Source organism: Macrosteles quadrilineatus, unplaced genomic scaffold, assembly GCF_028750875.1.
Source record: "Macrosteles quadrilineatus isolate MER2022 unplaced genomic scaffold, UCM_ALF_1.0 Scaffold_2__2_contigs__length_208266976, whole genome shotgun sequence".
NCBI lineage: Eukaryota > Metazoa > Arthropoda > Insecta > Hemiptera > Cicadellidae > Macrosteles > Macrosteles quadrilineatus.
Genome location: NW_026542595.1, coordinates 44,315,205 through 44,321,204, shown reverse-complemented (window position 1 = coordinate 44,321,204; position 6,000 = coordinate 44,315,205). Strand labels below are relative to the sequence as shown.

At 34.0% G+C, this 6,000-nt stretch overlaps 1 protein-coding gene across 1 annotated transcript in view; it reads left to right on the top strand.

Moving 5' to 3' along the window:
• Positions 1-563: 563 nt before the first annotated feature.
• Positions 564-6,000, top strand: part of LOC128986421 (hexokinase type 2-like) — a 40,448-nt gene continuing 35,011 nt past the window's right edge. Inside the window, exon 1 of the mRNA XM_054406787.1 lies at positions 564-668. The gene's annotated coding sequence lies outside the window, so the exon portion shown is untranslated. The remainder of the gene's footprint in view (positions 669-6,000) is intronic.

Genomic DNA, 6,000 nt, shown 5'->3' with positions numbered 1-6,000 from the left:
GACCAGCCCGGTACCTGAATCTTCAGCGTCCGCCTCAACGGTTCTTTAATGTGTCATTACCCTACACAACAATTCATCAACCGCTTCGTTGACGCAAGTACGAAAATACTGCAATACTGTATGGTAATATTAGTGGTTTTTTCATGTTCCACAGATTTAAGGACTTTACATTTACACTCTTGCCGACATTCCCATCCTGCCATGTTAGGTTAGGTTACAACCGAAGTCCCGAAACACTGGAAGAAGGTCAATGAGAAGAGGAATTTCCTTTAGAAAAAGATTGAACAATTAAATAACCATCAAATAGATTATTGTTAACATACGTGAAGTGTGTAGGCTTCAAATATTCACCAGTGTGAGGGTAATACAGTACAGTATTGTACAAGGTGTAAAACGCCGTAAGCGATAGTAGCCCCCGCCCCTGACACCCTGTACGCACCTTCCTGGTGGTAGCTGGCCTTGTCTGATAAGAAGGATGTCGCTAATTGTAATCTCAGCTGATAACAGCAATGGTGGGAGGTGGAGGGGGAGGCGGCTACACACACACACAGCTACACGCGGCTAGTCTGCGGTTAGTCTGTGATCCGTGCACACGCCACACGCCACGCTCACTCACACACACACGCGCGCGCACACGAAGCGGATATACTACGCAGTCATTCATCACGGTGAGATACATTGTTGTTTGTATTGTATAATTTGAATAAGAATTGCGGTAACTGTAAAACTGGATGTGTTTTCTAATATGGTGTTAATTTCTGCAAATTAACAACTACGCATTTATTTGATTAGATAGGCCGAATAAAATACCTTTTACTGTTTGAACTTGTGACAATTATTTCTATTTGCACATTTAATACAAATGTTTCGCATAATTTTACTTTGTGTGTACCATCACCTTTCTGGGTCTTGGAAATATTTCAGTGTGGTCCCTTATATCAGATTAAAAACCAATATTACGATACCCTTCATAGTATCAAACGTTCAATGATATCAATCGTTAAATTTTTTTTAAATTTAAATCAGAGCTCGTTTGTATTTTTTTAATATATTTATTTGTTTTAATACTGTTTGTGCTGAAGCCGTGTGCACTGTGGTAGCGGCGAATAAGCCGTAATAAGTCGTGGGTGATAAGGCGGAGTGTAATTAGTGTTCATTAATTACCCTCTCAAATTTTTACAAAGCTATTTTGATTTTGGGACTACTTTTTAGATAGATTTGGCTCAATTAAGGTAGACTTCAACAATAATTTTAAACGTTTATTTATAGCTCGTAGGCTCTATGAGAAAATGTTTGTGATAACAGTATACGAATCCTTATTCGCTATTTGTTTGCTGTATATGTATACAGTATAGGTTTCTTCAATAGTATTTAGATTCTCTTTTTAGGAGTTATTGAAATTGTTGTGTGGTTGCATCTTTCTTTAGTACAAATCAATTGAAAATACTGAGCGATACCTTCAACTACTTAAAGTTGAAAATTCACTTACGAATTAGATTCAGAACAGATTTTGGTTTCACGTTAAAACTTAAAAAGGATGGCAACCTAAGATTGACACCATAGTACGATTTTATTCTATTACATGAATTAAATCGAATATTTTTGTCAGTTTATCACACGTAAACAATTTTACAAAAAATAATTTCAATTAATTAATTTGTTTAGCTTAGTACATATAAGTGACCAAAGCAGATAGTTGAATGCTTTAGTTGTAGCTTTCCCAAGAGTATGAATTGCAGCAGTGTGGTATAAAATATGTTTCGTTGAACATGTAAATAAATTAAATTAAATAGTTTCATAAGAACTGAAAATATAATGGCAAAGTGGCCAAATTTTCACATAGCCCAATGGTGGTTATTTACTGGAAAGTACAGTTTTGTTTCTAATTCTTAAAGTTACAAATTAGTAAAGTATCTAAACCGAGGTGATTATTTAGATTTGTTTACACACCGTTATGCATAGTTGTTGACAACATAAAGCAAGAGCACCATTGGATAACCGCCTCAGTTTCTTATAGTATCCGACATGGGACATGTTCTAATGATTACCCTGTACTTCCTAATGAAACAACCCATTGTCTTCAAACAGAGTGTCAAAAATACAATTAATTACACATAAACATTGCACCAGTGAATGACTGTATATATTCTAAGGCTTTTTTTGTATTGAAAATAGCTCATTTTGGATTCGTTATAATACTGAGCCAAATGGATGGTTTCAATGATAACCGAGTTAAATTAAAACTACGAATGGTCATGGGAAATCCGTGTCACTCAAAACATAAATTGTCCATAACGTCTTTAACTCTCAATCAGTTTGCAGTTAAAAGAAAGTAGCTCATTTATAATCCATTATTATGAACTGTTTTGTCCCTTCACAATCTGATTGTGATCGAGTGAAAGATCAACTGTCCACATTTAAAGTGTCATTCAACCCGTAATACATACAGAAAGTTAGTCATTACTGAATCTTTGAAACAAGCTGTAAAGAAAATCAAATGTTAGGGGGCGAAGCTATAGAGGAAATTACCTTTTTACTTGCCATTCATCACTCCGCTAAATAATAAGGTTTACAATGACACTTGACACTTCAATCATAAATATCGGTTGAGGTCAGCTGTAAAAGGGATGTAACAGGAATATCCCTTATTGTATTTATTTACTTTATCTGGGAAAGGTTTTCGAAGATTACTGTCTCACTGAGATATAAAAACTGGAAACCGTATAAACAAAATATTTTGTATGAACATTCCAGTTTAGTTTTTAAGCTCAAAGTTATGAAATAGTTGAACAACTGTTTGCTTCTCTTACCATTACAAATATGAAGCACACACGGATGTGAGGTGCTGAGGTGTGTTGTTTCAATTAAAACCTTTGATTGGAGCAGAGTAAACAGACAACATGTCGTGGCGGACCTAGGTCGCGTCATGCCTAAAAAAGCTTGAATAAAACCATCGACTTATGGAAATTGTCAATTATAAAACGCTACAGGCTTGGAAAGACACGAGTAAACTTGTACAGTATTGCTTTACCCAACATCAATTATCCGACTGTACATGTTATAGTTTCTGTCAAATTAAAATTCTGTAAAATTAAAAAGAAGACTGTAAAATATTAATTAATGGAGCAGTAATATCAATTTCAGCTTGGTAATCAGTAGGTAGTTTTGGTTCAATCCTATTGTCAGTAGCTTTTTGATTGTTCAGAAACGTCCTTGATCAATTGACTTTTAATAAATAATTAATGTTCCTAACTAAAGAAACGACTGGTTTTAGTAAGTATCAAAAGCTATACAGGGTGATTCAAAAAGGACTTTACAACTTTGAATATTCATATAAATCTTATTAAACAAGGCACAGAGCTGGTTTTGGTGTTGTTTTAAAGGAAAACACTTCAAGTCTTTTGACCTTAAACTAAAGATATTCTATGTGACTTCCGTTGGATTTGGGGAAAAATATTATTTAGGTATGAAAAAATAGTAAAAACCGTTAAAAATTTGAGAGAAATTTACAAAATTTTGAAAGTAGGGCGTTTTTTGACGGTGAAGGAGTGCGATACACCCACTTCTAGATGTGCTAGGGAGTTGAAATTTCGCACACTTGTAGTTCTTGGTCCCAAACCACCCATAAAATTCCAAAAAGTCGCATTATCAAATTTTAACCCCCCCCAAAAATCCAAAATGGCGGACCTCTGAAAACGACAAAACACGTTTTTTTCAAACTGCTATAGCTCGAAAACGGTAAGAGCTAGAAAAGATTTGAGGAAAAAACGTAGGTTCGGAATTAAATTTCCTACAAGACACTTAATACGCATTTTTCGAAAATCGCACTCCTTCACCGTCAAAAAACGCCCTACTTTCAAAATTTTGCAAATTTCTCTCAAATTTTTACGGGTTTTCACTATTTTTTCATACCTAAATAATTATTTTCCAGTAGTGGAGAACTGCCGGTTTTACCCCACTTTAGACACGTTTTTCCCATGTTATTCTTATGGGGATTATTTTTGGCCACCAAATCTAAAATCCTGATCTTTGCCTGCAAATCCTTATATAATTGTCAAACCTTATTTTTTACTTATTCTCTATATATATATTCGGTATTAAGCTAAAAAAAAGCTAATTATTTCATTTATTGACTCATACATGTGTATATGTATAGTAGTGTAAAAACGCTATTCACTGGAGCAGCAGGCGGTGCAACCCCCAATTGTACCATAGCACCCTACCATGTGTACAGTTTATTGTGTATCTGTTTTGGTTTAAATATATATATTTCTATGTAATTACACTATTCAATGAACCAGGAGCATGTGCACCCCTCCAACTGTCCCATAGTATAGTAGTGTAAAAACGCTATTCACTGGATCAGGAGCAGCAACCCCCAATTGTACCATAGCACCCCACCATGTGTACACGATATTTTACTCGATTGTTTTGGATTTAATGCACAATTGCTAGTACATCTACCATTCCCCTTTCTAGTTGATATATTATATTTCTATTTCAAAATCATGTATGTGCGAACTCGGCTCATGGCGTGGGCATGCTCCCTTGGACATCCTTAGTGGAAATCCATGAGTTCTGGCTACTTGGGAACCCAAGCCATTTGACATACAATAAATCACCCTTTCTCCTAATTACCTTTTCTACTAAATACATGTCTTTATACTTGGTCTTTAACAACTCCTCTGTATAGAATCCTCCCCTGATTATATTACCATTTTCATCTTTCAAGATATAAGTCACAGGCTTTGTATTCTTAACTTCTGCTATTGTAAATAGTTCCCCTGTCCAATTTGGGGTATATCCTTTACTAAACACATGTTTATATTTGGAAATTCTCACGCTATCACCTACCTTATATCTTGGCTTTTTAACTTGCACTACTTTAGAAGTCCTTTCATGCAACCTCTCATGCACATATTTACTGTTCTTAATATTCACTTGGTATTTCGTCACACACATTTCACACAATTTTTATAAATTTCACACAAATTTCACACAATTTGACACAAATTTTTATAATGTGTGTCAAATTGTGTGAAATTTGTGTGAAATTTATAAAAATTGTGTGAAATGTGTGTGACGAAATACACGTAAATTCACATCACAGTCACATTCACAATTCATGTAACATTTGTGAAAATAGTGTGAAATTTGTGTGATGAAGTAAACAAGTACACAAAAATTCACATCACAGTCACAGGCCGCAGTCAATTGTTGTGTTTGATAACATGAATAGTCCAAATATTACACCATTTTTGTCAAAAGGTCGACATAAAAATATTGACTGCTTTTACTTGTGTTAATCTTGCAGCAAAGTACACAAACATTTACGTGATAGTGTAAATTTCCTAATATTATCCAGACAAGACGATTTAAGTTTTAAAACATGTGTATAACAATCATGTTGGCAATGACGTTTCATTTAACCAATTTAGTGATCTCTTCCTCTAAAGTTGGAATAAAACTAAATGGTTTTTTCATAATAGAAATGGAAAGGCTAAATAATAATGACAAATATAGATTTATGTTTGATCTATTTTATAATGACTACGAGCAAGAGTACTGATGTTATCTTCCAGAATAAGCCTCTTGTTATCATCAAAAGATAGTACTTTCTTATTCATTGTGTTTTTTAACATTTTTGCACACCTAAAATTGTTTAAGTCCATAATATAGTTTTAAAATGCTTGTATCTTGAAAACTGCTTGAGATACGACAAAACTGTTGAAATTCTGGCACACATAGTGGGTGTCAACTTTTGATTATAAACAATAATACAACATAAAAAAATCTAAAATTCCAAAAATATTTTAACATTATTTTATATGGGTACAAATAAAAGTTATTATGAAAAATCTTCAAAGTCTAGACTTTTTGACATTTTTGCACACCTCGAAATTTTCTAAGTCCGTAAAACTGTTAAAACGCTTATATCTCGAAAACGGCTTGAGATACGGCAAAATGGTTGAAATTCTGGCACACATAGTGGGTGTCAAC